This window comes from Pelodiscus sinensis, chromosome 3 (genome assembly GCF_049634645.1).
Source record: "Pelodiscus sinensis isolate JC-2024 chromosome 3, ASM4963464v1, whole genome shotgun sequence".
Classification (NCBI taxonomy): Eukaryota; Metazoa; Chordata; order Testudines; family Trionychidae; genus Pelodiscus; species Pelodiscus sinensis.
Genome location: NC_134713.1, coordinates 27167903 through 27183051, shown reverse-complemented (window position 1 = coordinate 27183051; position 15149 = coordinate 27167903). Strand labels below are relative to the sequence as shown.

General features: G+C 41.4%; 1 long non-coding RNA gene across 1 annotated transcript in view; it reads left to right on the top strand.

Annotated features, from left to right (window-relative positions):
* The window catches only part of LOC142827770 (uncharacterized), a 55636-nt gene that overhangs the window by 2606 nt on the left and 37881 nt on the right, over positions 1–15149 (top strand). The window contains exon 2 of the long non-coding RNA XR_012902519.1: positions 9176–9419. This is a non-coding gene — a long non-coding RNA (uncharacterized LOC142827770). The remainder of the gene's footprint in view (positions 1–9175; positions 9420–15149) is intronic.

Below are 15149 nucleotides of genomic sequence, written 5' to 3'. Positions count from 1 at the left end.
CAGTTTGACTCTGTTGTGTTGCATTTTTAGAAGGTTTAACTTGACTAATTTGTCTAATTATTTACAGCCCCATTTATACCATGTTTTCTTACAGAAATTACTTACTTTTGATGCAAAGTAAATAATTCAGTTTTCACAATCCTCGGGGCATGGTGACATCTGAATTTCTGTTACCTCCAGAAATTCTGATTTTGCAGTTCAGTTCACACACAGCACAAATGTGAAGTGTGCGACTCAAGAGGTCACTCTTGGGTCAAAGCTATGAAAATATATGGCAACATCAAAGCATTGAGGGAAAAAACTTACTGAGAAACTACAAAAGTGCAAAATCATTACTGCTTCAGAGAGGTCATTTTGTCTCTTTGTGGTAGGCAGATGAATACCTGGAGAGGGTTTGGCCTCCTTTTGGTTTAGTGATTATTCATCTATTTGACAAAGTAAGAAACAGGGCAAATAAATCAGGTTGGAGTCTGATTTTCACAGTGTTTTTAAACCACTCTAAAGTTCCAGGTATGTTGAGCCAGTGCCATTTCCGTTGAACCACAATACAGTGCTGCTGCTTGCAGCTGCGGCACAAATGCTAGGAGCTGCTAATTTCTTTCACCTCACCATTGATATACTGCTGCCAATCTCCTTATCTTTCAGTGATATTTTAATTTGGGGCTGGTCAAAACTTTTCTGTGAAAAATGGGGGTTTTGACTCAAACTTTTCATGCGGAATCTTCTTTCTGTGGGAAATACTTTGTTTTTCTGTCAAAATATTTCAGCTGCCATCTTTTGGATTTTGACTTTTTGGCTGAAAACTTAAATTTCCATGAAAATGTTGACAAAAAAACAAAACAAACCAACAGCATCCAACCCCACTGCCACAGCAATAATGCAAATCCCTCAAACTTTTCATTTTTGTCAAAATTTCCACTAGAAAAAAAAATCATATCAGCTCTGTTTTGCAATCTAGCTGGGGAGGTGAAATGTGGCTTCTTCCAGGCCGTATACAGCAATGTAGGCTTAAATCCGCTTACTCTAGAAATCAAGCACCTTGCCTCTACTGACCTGCTAAACATGGATTTACAAAATTATCCGCATTTGGCAAATTCCTGCATGGCTATCTTACTGCAGGCCTGGCAAGTTTTCAACACATTTTAGCTGCAAATTTAAGCTGTTGCACAGATGCCACATTGCATCCTCCTTAGTCGTGGATCAAATAGATTAATAGAACGCTAGAACTGGAAGGGGCCTCAAGAGGTCCTGAAGCCCAGCCCCCTGTCCTCACAGCACAACAGGTATTTTATATGTGGCGGTGAGAGGGGAGGGAAGAGCAGGGGCTTGTTAAATTTTGATGTTCTTTCCTAAGCAAAACTGCCAGTGAATTTCAAGTTTCAAAATTATATTATACAACTCAGCAGAGATGATAATGGAGAAGCAATATCACCAACCCAAATCCTCAAAAGATTGCCTTAAAAATCATCAGGTTTTTTTGTTTTTTTAAAAGTTTGGTCTGTTTTTCTTTGTCTTTTTGTTTATGAGCCTTAGGTCCTGTTTTCTGGCTTTTATTCTGCAACCATGAAGGAAGAAAGTTTTTTTTTTAATGAAATCTGAAATTCTCATGATTCCTGAAGCATGGACTTTAAGCAAAACTCCAGATTTCATGAGTCAGCAACACTAGAGGAGGATTAGAAAAGCCTGATGAAATCGGGTCATGGGAAATTACATCCAGAGTTTGGCTGGACAATGGAAAAGAGTGATGTTCTTAAAGCATGTTAGCTAATATGATATTTAAGTAGGACTTTACAGCCAGTAGAGAGAGGGTAAATCATGTTCTTTAAGGGTAAGTCTACACAAGAGTGTTATTTCGGAATAACTGATGCTATTCCGAAATAAGAGTGCGCATTTGCACTATAAGCCTTTATTTTGAGCTGGAGAACTTCTTACTCCAGCTCATGGTAACCTTCATTTCATGAGGAGTAAGGGAAGTTGAACGAAGAGTGTTCTTCCTTTGACTTCCTGCTATGTAGACAGCAACAAAAGTTGAATGACGCTATTTTGATTTAAGCTTCGCAATTGAAGTAGCTGAAGTTGTATAGCTTAATTTGACTTTTAGCCCTGGTGTGTAGATGTACCATCTACAAGTAGGCTGGTTGTGGTTCAAAATTGCACAAGGATGTATGCAACTAAGACTGCAAAGGAATAGATATGGATGTGGATATTTGGGAAGATCACACTCACAGTGGCAGCCTTTGCAACAGGAGCTTAACAAAGGTCTCCAGAATTGAGAGCAGAAGGAGGCCAGTTTAGTAGAGGAGAAAAGAGCTTATAGAAGGCAGAGTCCCATGAGTCAAAACACAACCTTTAAAACTGAGACATGGCAGAGATTCTCTCTCTCATGTGCATCTCTTTCTTCACCCACAGCCACAGCTTCCATAATACCAGCTGAGCAAATTCTCTCTTGCTCGTGGATGCATATCCACAGTCTGAGACTGAAGGATGCTTAGTACAGCTAAACACTTCTATACTGATATCACTGCATCCATTCTAAGGGGTTGGTTCCACTGTTTAACTACATCCATTGCCAAACTGATATAATGAAATGGATATAGAAACCATATATAGACAAGCTCGTAGCTGCTCACAAAAGCGGAGAGATGTATATTAGCCCCTGCATCCAGCATGTTCAATACTCATTGAATTTGTTACTGGTAGATTTTATCCAGCTATCACATTTACGTTCCCAGATCTCAACACATCTTACCCAATTTCCATGTCTTAAAAAAAAATTCTGTTGTCTGTTTAAACCCCAATCTCTCTGGGGGCTGAAGCAGCAGAAGGGAGATGTGGTGATGCTAACCAATTAAACATTGGAACAAGTACTGTATCCATTTTCCCTGGTTACCATACTCCCTTTTCTGCGGTGCTCTATTTTCTCAGCTATAACTTGCTATTTTTTTCCATTTCTCATAGAAATTAGAGATGGAAAGTTGTCTAGTCCATTTCCCCCTGCCCGCAAATTTTCAAATACATTATCTAGTCCAAATTAAATGACTTGCGTGTTTGGGGCTTTCACTGCTTCTTTTGGGAGAACATTGCACAGTCTAATAGGCCTCATTGCTGGCAGTTTCTTCCTGTTTTCTTTACTCAGTGCCATCCCTGTACTCCTAGTTATTCACACTACCTGAGACAGTTCCTCCTCCCTTGCTTACTAACCCATCCAAATTCCTGGAGGCATGCATATCCCCTGCCATTATCCTTTAGCTAAGCGCTACATATTAATTGGCTTTATCTTTTCTCAATTCCCTCCAGCCCCTCAAATAATTTTTGTTGCTTTATTAAATTGCTTCCAATTTGATGACAATTTTCTTGAGTATTTATAGATTGTTTTTTAAAGACCAGAAAGGATCATTATTATAGAATCATAGACATGCAGGACCGGACCTTGGTAAGTCATCTAGTCCAGTCACCTATACTAAGCAGGACTTCTTATTATCTAGACCATCCCTGATAGGTGCTTATCTAACCTGCTCTTATATATCTCCAATTATGGCAATTCCACAACCTCCCTAGGCAATTTATTCCAGTGCTTAACCACCCTGACAGTTTTTCCTAATATCCAACCTAAACCTCACTTGCTGCAATTGAAGCCCATTGCTTCTTGTCAGCTAGTCTTACCTGCAGTATAACACAGGCCATGGAATATCACTAAATTATTCCAGCATCAAACGCAAACCCTTCTGGTTGAGCTAGAGCAGATCCTGAGATGCCCAGACCTACATAAATTGGGCCAGAGTGTATGGACTACCTTACCCACTCTGGCCGACTTAACTGGTCAAAGGAGGATTGTATCTTCCTGGGGCAATCTCTGAGGGTGCATCTATGCTACAGTGTAGGTTGAAATATGATATGCAGTTTGAGCTATGCAAATTGCATACCTTATTACAATGTCTACACAGCACTTATTTCAAAATACATCACTATTCAGAAACGTCCCTTACTCCTCGTGGAATAAGGTTTAAAGGGATGTCAGGATAGTGAGCCTGTTATATTTTGAAATAACTGGTGTGCTCAAAAGGTGCAGAATAACTATGTTGGGATATCAGAGGTATCCCAAAATAGCGCTGCAGTGTAGACATAGCCTACTCCATGGGTGCTCTGGGACTGAAGCACAAATGGAAAAATATAGTGGGTGCTCAGCAACCACCAGCCACCTGCCAATCAGCTGCTCCCTCTCCTCCCAGTGCCTCCCACCCATTACCAAACAGCTGATCTGCAGTGGGAAGGAGGAAGATGGGAGGGATGAGGCAAAGTGAGAGTGGGTTGTGCTCAGAGGAGGGGAAGAGCTGTGCTGGGAAAATTCAGGGTGGGGGCAGAGTCTTGGGGAAGGGGCAGAGCTGGGTGGGGAAAGGTAGAGCGATGGTGGGACCTTGAGGGGCAATGGGGAAGAGAGGGGGCAGGGCCTCAGGGCAGAGCAAGGATGGACCACCCCCTGGGGCAAGCTGAAAGTTGATGTCATGAGTATAGTGCTTCTGAGCCAACGCCTCTAGCTCTAGTGGATAAACTGCAGTGCCCCTAAGTCCCAATATTCTGTGGGTGCTGAGCTGATCAGGGGATATTAGAGAAAAATTCAAGCAGCCATGAAGGAGGTCAGATTAGGTCACTAGAATGATCCCTTCTAGCCTTAAAATCTATAAACATGCTAGGGACTTGCCTGTTCTCCAGCTGGCCTCAGGATTGGGAGGAGGAACAACATACAGTTATCTGCTTTTTGCCCCCACACGATCTGAGTTGTACTAAGGGCAGTTCAGATGCAGCCCACGATCAAAGCTACTGTATTGCATAGATTTTCTTACTAGTGTCAGAGAAGAAACAGGAACAATCGTCTCTCTGTTCCGTGATGAAGGTTAGGACTGAGCGAATACTTGTTCACAATTGTACCAGCAAAGTCCTCCATGCTGCTCCCTGGCATTGCAAACAGCAAACTGAAATAAACAAGCTGTGTGCCACAATAGTGGTAGTGTCAGAGATCTTAGGAATTTCACATTGCTTCTTTGTTTGGAGCTTTTTCAGGGGAAAGTCCAGAACTGATGAGTGGGAAAATAGGGGCATGGAATAATTGTTGAGTAAAGGGTTTGGGAAACAACAGGATAGTAGGAGGGAGGTAAATGTGCAACAGCTGAGAAAGAAAGGGATGCAATTAGACAGCAGGGAAGATGATCTAGAAAAAAAAAGGATTGTCAGTAAAAATGGGAAACAAATGAGAAAAAAAGTGTAATTTGAATTGTAGTTGCACCCAGAGGATTGTGCTAGGTATCAAAAGACATGGTCCTGGCCCCCAAACAAGATATTTAATATGAGTTGCTGAGCGCCCTCCTCTCTCACTACAGTCAGAACGGAGTCCTAGAATCACAAATGCCCACAGTGTTTGCAGTAGAGAAGTGCATAAGGAATGTTGTGATTTTGCAGAGGGATCAGGCACAATTGTGGTTTTCTTATGAGTCATGATATATTTGGTGTTTTTATTAAAGCCCGGCCTCCTGGAATCATGTTATTTCATGAGAATCAGTTTTAATTAAAAAATAGTGTCTTGCCTTCATGGTTGTGGAGGAAAGCTTGAAGATATGAACCCTAATGACTCAAAATTAGAAGAACCCTCAAACATACTATTTTTAAAGATCCCATGATTTTGTAGCTGATCTCAGGATTTGGGAGGCGGGGGTTTTGACAAGAATGTGGGTATAAAAAGGGGATACAGCCTGTGCAGAAGATAGGAACAGACAATGTGTGGGTAGAGGCATATTCTTCGAAGAGGAGGAATGAAGAGGAAGTATAAAACTGAAAGATGCAACAAAACAACTGTTAGTTTATTGAATATTTGAATGCATCTGAAAATTGATTTTAGGTGGAAGAACTGGAATAATTTTTAATAGAAATGATAAATAATATATTTAATAAATTATACATGGCAAAATATTACTGAAAGATTCAATGATGATCTCTTATACATACTTAAAATATTATTTATTAACAATCATTGTCAATGAACTATTTGTGAAGCTGCATTCAGGTGCCATTCTTAACATACAAGTGACTATAAAAATGGCATGTGAGTCAAAGGGAGAAGAACTATGTCTGAGCTTCAGAGGCTTCCAAGTGAAACATGCTCAAGTAAAAGCAGTCCTAGAGTCTTAGCTTCAGCTATGAGAATCAAGCTGTGTTCCTTCCAATAACCCACTGGATACAGGTCAGTTATGCCCTTGGTTCCCCTGTGACCAGCTTGGGGAAACGTAAGAATGGAAGTGCTTCCATATAATTGTTTTAAATCTGTCTATTAATTTCACTGGGTGATCCCTGGTTATTGTTTCAGAGGGGTAGTGGTGTTAGTCTATAACTAAAAACACTTACATAACAATGGTCCTGTAGCTCCTTAGAGACTAATACAAATATATAAATAGTATCATGAGCTTTCATGGGCACAATCCACTTCTTCAGATGACAAGTATGGAGCAAGCGGCCCAGAGTTTGAAATAATCCAGAGTTGCTCTAATCCCACAGACTGAGATCCTGTAGGGGTTTGTCTCTATCAGGCATTCTTAAAACTTAAATACCCACCTCATCACATAAGCCACCACATCAGAGGCTCATACAACTGCACAGCCACTAATGTGATCTATGCCATCAATTGCCAGCAATGCCCCTCTGCCATGTATATTGGCCAAACTGGACAATCTCTACAACAAAGAATTAATAAACACAAATCAGATATTCAAAATGGTAACCCACAGAAACACGTTGGAGAACATATTAGCTTGCCCTTGCTCTCATTAATGGATCTAAAGGTGGCTATTCTCTTACACAACAATTTCAGGAACCAGCTATAGAGAGAATCTATGGAACTAGCCTTCATATGCAAATTTGATACTATCGTGCTTGGCCTGAACAAAGACACAAACTGGATGGGCCATTATATTCAACACCCAAATGACATCAAAAGCTAAGTATCAGACACTTGCAGCTTACTCTAGTAGCCTCATTTAGCAGGGACACTTGAATTGACAGTTTTTTCCTCTTTTTCCCATCCACCCCTCTCTTTTTCTGCTTTATATTTCAAACTCTTGGCCCCTTGCTCCATATTTGTCATCTGAAGAAATGGATTGTGCCCACAAAAGCTCATTATACTATTTATATATTTTTGTTAGTCTCCAAGGATACATCTACACAGCAGTGTTATTTCAAAATAACGTCCATTATTTTGAGATAACAATGCAAGCATCTACACAGCTAGCCCATTATTTTGAAATAATTTTGAAATAAGAGGTGTCTTATTTCAGTGTTTGTAAACCTCATTCCACGAGGTATAACTCCTCTCCCAAAATAGCTATTTTGGAATAGCAGTAGTGTGGACGCTCCACTGCTGCTATTTCAAAATTGCTCCTCCCACAGGCCATTCAAAGTAATTACTCCCCAGTGCTTGCTGGGGCTCTAAATTAAGGTAGCAGGTCCACATTAGGGGAGCCTGCCTGGGACTCATTTCTAGGTTTTCCTGTAGTGTGGATGCACTCTTTTGAAATAAGCTATTTCAGAGTATTGCTTCTGGAGTAACTTATTTTGAAATAATCATACAATATAGGTGTAGCTTACGGTGCTACAGGACCATTGTTGTTGTTTAAGTTTTTTTTCCCCTGGTGATTGTGTTATTTAAAGGCCACTGGAATACTTGACATAACACAGTAACCAAGCACATCCTGCTTGGTTCTTTGGGGCTTCAGCCCAACAAATAATTACAGCAATAAATACTAATAACACATTACTGAGGACTAAGAAATAAAGGGAGCTGTCACTGACAATGAACATTATAGGAAAAATATCTAATTGTTCTGTCTATGAATTCTGAAGAAGAGAGAAGAGAGTAAAAGGTTCTGGCACTGAATTTTCTGCTGTCATCTTTTTATGCTTCTCTGTTAAGCTGGTTTTATTAAATAGTCAATCCATCAGTCTTTACTTCCCGACTAGAGGATTCACTGTTATGGGAAGACCTATTTAATAGAGCAGGTCAGAGATTTTAAAGAAAACATTTTTTTTCTTTTTATTCACCCTTAGAAAAAAGGGAATTTATAATTTCATCTCAGAGGAAAATTGTTGTCATGGGAAATATTTGGGATTGCATAAAAAATTTGAAAACCGAAAAGGTTTTTTTCTGTCTTTCAATAGCTGAAAACCCAATTATTTTTGGTTGAAATCTAAAACAAAAAAACAGCTTCAAATGAATTAAGATACACAACTTCAGCTACATTGATTGCATAGCTGAACTTGAAGAAGCTTAACTCAGCTTTTGGTGCTGTCTACACTGCAGGAAGTCAAAGAAAGAAAGCAGCATTACTGGCATTGACCAGAACGCCCCTCTCACTTCAAATTAGCTGTCTTAATTAGCTGGAAGATCAACAGCAGCAGCTTCCATCTTCTTTTGTAGTGTAGATGTATCCTAACAGACTTAGAATCAAAATACCATTGACTTTTTCTGTGGGAGATGGGGACCTAGCTCTCTTGTGCCTCCAATAAATTGCTAGCCAAATTGTCTATTTAGCTGAGTAGAAGACAGAGGAGGAATTGTGGGGGGAGGAAGGGAGATGGGTGGAAAGGATTGTGTAAACAGAGATCAAAAAAGCAGCCAGCTATAGCTATTATCTTCTTTTAAAATATAGCATAATAGAAGCATGAAAAAATAGATGTTGAGTTATCCAATGGGCTACCAGAGCCAAATTTTGGCAGCCCACCTCGAAACAGTGGCAACCCAGTCAACAATATAGAAAACATTCCATGGAGCTATCAAAGCAAAAAATAATTTTGTATCTTGTGTATTTGGAGTCTCCCCACACCACAGACTCTGAAGGCTCGCCTTTATTAAATGAGTTACGTGTGCTATTAAAACTTAGAGCTACCACAGGCTGTTGATAATTGTATGCATTTCAGTTTAAATGTAAAAGCCTCATGTTTTGCTCTTTCTATGGGAAAGGTGCACTGGATTAAAATTTTAAAAACAGATGTGCAACTGTGGATATAATCATATGCAAGTTTGAGATCTAGGGAATTAGACACTGTGCCAGAAGCTTGACTTGTTACTGACTCTTGGCTTGCTCACTGATAGAAGAGAAATGTTTCTTCATTCTCTTTCTCCTTCTCTTCAAAGGCTCTAGGAGGAAAACGAGTAAAATTAAAGCATTGCCATGTTTTTTAGAAAGAGATTTTTCTAGCCTGTTTAGATTCAAAGCAGCGCCTGCAAATGCTATGAAGTGCAGACTTCAATGAGAACTTAGAAGGAAATGGGATCTAAACTAATCAGACAACACTGCTGCACTTGTAACTGAAGATGGGGAAAAGCAATGCCATGCAGTCCCCTTCAACAGAGTACTGGAAAGAGCTGTATTGTTAAGGTGAGTGTTTCTGCACATCTCACTACAAAATATTTAAAAGTTTACATTGTAAAAATCTCACCAGTAAATTCTGGAAGTGATATTCCATTGTCCCAAGTAGACAATTTTAGCAATGCTGTTTCAGGGAGGGACTGGAAAAGTCAGTTGTACTACTTGTTTAGTTTTATTATCTTTAATTGTTACCGCTAGTAATATAGGACCATGCCTGCTGAATGATATGTTGGCCTAGTCAAAGGAGCTGTGCTGATTTATAATAGCTGAGGCTACTGCCCATTATTTTTTAAACCAGAGAGTAGATACTCTGGGTTTAGATCTGCAGTTGACTGTAAGTAGCCTTGGGTATAAGCATTCTAAACATGGATTCATATTTTATAAACAGCATAAATATATTTATAATGCACCAATCGATACAATTGGTACATTATGCGATGCAGTTATGAAGGGCAGAAAGTCTGTATTTTTTGCAAAAGAATTCTCTTTAGTTAATTATATCACCAATGGACTATTATTTATCATGTTCTTGTGCTTTGGGGTGGGAGAAAGCAATTCACAAACTTCCATGAAAGTGGCCTTTCACATGCAAAAGTTTTGCAACCACCGCTCCTGGTCCCATAGTTGTATCACAGGATAGTCCCACCAGTCTGTGCTTGTGTCATGGCACCAGAACTGGCATTCCATTGTGCCCAGAGGATCGAATGATGGCAGCATTTGCCAGTCGCTCAGCTCAGGAGCTTTGCAGAAGAGTATGTTCATGACCTCCCAAGATTTGTCCTAATTCCAGTGGACCCTGGATACACTCTGGATTTACTCCAGCATAAGAGGTGTCTCCTCAAGTCTGCACCTGCGGATTAGCTCTACCCAGTCTGATGCCCCTTCCTTTTCACCATGGCTGCTTTTGATCTCTAGGAATGGTACTGGCAAGTTGGCCTTCCCCTTCCAGGTGCCATTGTAGGTTGTCTTCTGATTCAAGACTTTGCCACATTCTCAGTGGCTGGTAGGGGAATCCAGGCCTGCCCCTGTTCTGGGCTCCAGCTCAAAGAACCAACACTCAGTATCTAACGTCTGCATCTTCTCAACCTTTGCAACCATTTCCATGGGCTTCTTCCTACTTCAGCCTCTACTTCCTACACCACCACCTATCTGAGTAAACTCATTCCCCAAGGCTCAGGATCCCAGGGCTTCTGCCTTCCTACCTCACTTTCCTCCACTGTTCCACAATAGACCCAGAAGATGACAGCAGCCTAGTCCTACTTTCACTTTTCTGGCTTTATACAAGCTCATATCACCCCTGCCCAAATAGTCTGATTAATAGTTAAGTCTTATCAGCCCATGGATTTCCTCCAGGTACAGCCTATAAGGTTAATTGGCCTTTGCTCTGACCTAGTATGGGGGTAGATTCCCCATAACAATAACAGAGAGCTTTGGAGTCAGATAATTGCAAAGGCATTAAATATTTGGCCCAACTGAAGTCAACTGGGCTGTGTTTCTAGACTGGCAAGTTTTTCCGCAAAAGCAATTGCTTTTGCGGAAAAACTTGCCAGCTGTCTACACTGGCCACTTGAATTTCCGCAAGAACACTGATTTCCTACTGTCTGAAATCAGTGCTTCTTGCGGAAATACTATGATGCTCCCATTCGGGAAAAAGTCCTTTTGCGCAAAGCTTTTGCGCAAAAGGGCCAGTGTAGACAGCTCAGATTTGTTTTGAGCAAAAAAGCCCCGGTCGCAAAAATGGCGATCGGGGCTTTTTTGCGCAAAAGCGCGTCTAGATTGTCACGGACGCTTTTCCGCAAAAAGTGCTTTTGTGGAAAAGCGTCCGTGCCAATCTAGCCGCTCTTTTCCACAAATGCTTTTAACGGAAAACTTTTCCGTTAAAAGCATTTGCGGAAAATCATGCCAATCTAGACGCAGCCCTGGAGTTTTGGCTTTGTGGGTTTCACACTGATCGAGATAGTGATCAGAAGAAATGTGTCCACTTTAGCTTCCAGGTCTGGAAAGAGTGTGTGTATATGTCTGGCTATATATTGCCATTGCTGCATGAATACAAGTTTTGCCAGGGACCAGTGGCAGTAAATTATCTTTAGTGTTCAGAAAGACACTTAAAGATTCATTTTTATCTCACTGGATCTGCTTTCTGTTCTGGGCAACTCAGTTTTAAGGGACTTCTGTTGATTATAATGGAACAGTTTCTTTAGTTAAGAGCCAAATGTGAAAGAGTAGAGTTTAGTTTGACCACCAGTGACTACACGGTCTTTTGTAGAATAATGGGGGGAGGGGAGAGAGGGGGAGGAAGCCATGCAAATCCTCTAACAGAAATCTGAATTATTTATGTAGTGAGCTAGTAAAGGGGGATAGAAAGCCATGCATGTATTCAGCCTTGCATGAGAACTTCAACTGACAATGGCAACTGTAGATTTCCCCCCAAGTTTATTCAGGAAAAAGGCAGCTTTTGCAGCCTTTGAAAATTTCAGCTTTTACTAAGGTAGGTATGGAAAAGAGATATGAGCAACATAATTCAAAGGTGGCTATTGGTCATGCAGCAGGGATTGGGAACGCTTGCTTTGGGCACTGAAAATTGGAGGGGCTGTTCAAAGCGGTAGGAGGAGAGGTGATCCAGGATCTGTTGCTCTAGCTTCATAGTCCCTTTGAAACTATCTCAATGTTCAGCCTCAGGCATTTTCAAAAGGCAGCCGTCATACTGGGGAATGGTACTCCGATACAGCTGCACCCCACTGTTCCAAATGCACTAAGCCTGAATGGCTCAGGAAACTGGTAAAACTGGCCACCTCCCATTATCATACAAGCATGCCTGTGCACAGCACCTGATGCATCCGTGCAAGTGGGAAGATTTGTTCACACACATAGCTGTGTACCTGCAACCCTGACTTGCATGTGAGTACAAGGTGTTGGGTGTACAAATCTGTAAGGCTCAGGAGCATCCACACGCTTCTGAAAACTGAAACCACATTTTCTCTCATCTGAATGTCATTCCCTGACACTCCTCGCAACCTGAAACTGTCAAACTTAATGAGAGTCTAAATTCAGTCTCTGAAATTTGAATTGGCTCTCAAATCCCTTTCTCCTCCACAACTGACATTACTCGAAGATGTAAAGGACTTGATGGACAAAGGAGGATGCAGGGAAATGTGTACGGTTGATGTCCAGGGTATGGCTCATTAGATCATTTACTCTGAGGCACCTGGCATTGACCACTGTCAGCAGACAGGATACAGGACTAGATGGACCCTAGGGCTATGGCTACACTGGTGGGTTCTTGCACAAGAATGGCTGTTCTTACGCAGAGCATCCACACAGCCCGCCCGCTCTTGTGCAAGAAGATTTACAGTACGGCGTGGGAAGAGAGGGCGTCTTGTGCAAGATCTACGCTCTTTTTTAACAGGTGTAAGCCCTCTTGCGCAAGAAGGCAGTGTGGACATGCAGCAAGGGTTTCTTGCGCAAGAGAGCGTCTACCCTGCCATGGATGCTCTTGCGCAAAGGCACATGGCAGTGTGGACGTGGTCTTGTGCAAGAGTTCTTGCGCAGGAACTCTTGAGGAAGATGTTCTTGCGCAAGAACCTGCCAGTGTAGACATAGCCTAGGTCTGAGCCAGTATGTCTGTTCTAATGTTCCTATATATAGATAAAGAGCTGTCATTTTCAGGGCTGTGACTCTGGCCTTCCTTGCAAGCAGCTACAAAATGGGTGACATTCAGGGAGAGAAGAAAAAACAATTCCATTTCTTAGCCTCAACTGCGGGATCAAAACTGATGCCGAGTTGTACAGGACAGACTGCCCCAGGATGCCAGCATTTCAGAAAACTCCTGGCCTGGGCTCAGTCAGTATTGCACAGCGTTTGAGCACTGGAACGGTGACACTGCTTAGAGGTGGTCAAAATATGAGTGGGCAATGAAGAGCTTAGCTCAGCATTGTTCTTCCCATTTGAGGTCACTGATTCTTGTGCAGTAAAACACTCCTGGCTGGCAGTGTAGTTATACCCTTAGATAACCCAATTTCTGTAATAAATGCCAGTGGCTTTATCCTATTTTTGCTTTGACAACAGTTTGTAGGTGTGAGCATTTCCTATTGAATGGCTGGTTTTATGCATTTGAGCCAGTCATGCAGATAGCTGCAGGAGAGAGCAACTCTGAAGTGGTGTTCTGTGACTGCTTTATCACCTCTAAATTCCTCATCTTTGTAGGTCAGCCTGGTGGCCTCTATGTAGTTGTTTGTTCAACTTCCTGGATACATTAAAAAAACCAAAAGGGTCTAAATCAAAAGTTTTCAAATGCTGGGCAATGATTACTGAATTATGATACTGTAAGGCAATTGGTAAGTACCAACTTGGACATGGTTCACTCAGAAAATGCAGAGTTTTGAGGTTAAAAGTTCTTTGTAATGTGTGCAGCTAAAATCTACAATAATGATTCTTTTAAAGATACCACACAAATTTGATTAATAAATAAAAAAAATAAACAACTTAATATGCACAAGGTTAAAAGGTGCAGAAATCACATTAATACATATTTCTTGAAGGGGGTTCCTCCTACATGACTGGGAGAGAAAAAAAATATCTTAAAGAAATAAAGTGCATTCCTCCAACCTTTGGAGTGACTGCTGGATTAGCAGTTTACCCTTACCTCTGGAGTGTTTGTCTGACGTGAGATGAGTGTGGCTGATTTGCTAATGTATTGATCAGCCTCGGGGAAGATAATAGCAGGGCAGGTTTTCCCTTATTAAATTTTCAGTGCTTGAAACCACATGTTTACAGTGCTTATGGCCAGCGTGGGTGGTGTTCCCAGAATTGTTTGCATAGTCAAGAATGAGAACCGATGTAAATAATGATAACGTGAGTTTCTGTTTTGCCATCTGTTTAATATACTCAGGGCATGGTCCAAAATCCATTGAAGTAAGTGAGAATTTTTTCAGTTGACTTTGGCCCTGGGTTTAAAATTCCAAGGATTGAACAGCTACACTGATTGGTGACCTTAGGTTAAGAATTTTTGAGCCTCGGCCTCATATTCCTTCTAATTTTTTCCATATACGTACAGATTACAGATTACAGGGGACATATCAGGGTTCCAGTGTTCACACTGGAGTACACAGAACTGAATCCAACCAGCCATATCCCTGACTTCCTGCCACCATTCCCAAATGTGGCTCTTCTAGCTTTTTCTTCATGGGAGAAACTGTTCATGCCAGGTGTAAGAAGAAGTGGTTACAACCTGCTAATGAATTCTGCTGTAACATCATTTTGATCTGCATGCTGCTGGCAACCAGAGACAGGAACATCTGGAAGGGTCGTCATTTCAAAACTATCTCTTGCTTGTGTGCTGCCACCCAAGTTTCAGGAGTCAGGCAGAGCTTCCTTGAAATGCTTGGGTGAGGGGAGGCATTTCAGCAGCATTTTCCATCCTGCCAAAAGCACCTGCTGGAGCCGGAGGAAGACACTAAAGATATAGACATGGCTGATGCTGCTCATGTTTCTCGATACAGCTGCTGATGCTCCCTGTGCAGACCAGTGCCGCTGATATAGGACCACAAGCACAGACTGCTGGACTCACATTGTCCAACACATCTGGGATGCCCCACTGTGGGCCCAGAGCTTTTGCATGAAGAAAGCAATGTTTCTGAAGCTTTGTGTGTGCCTTGCCCCAATCCCCCAATGTTATGACACACTCCTCATGATGGCCATATCACTCCACAAGCAGTTGTTATAATTGTTTGGAGCCTGGCC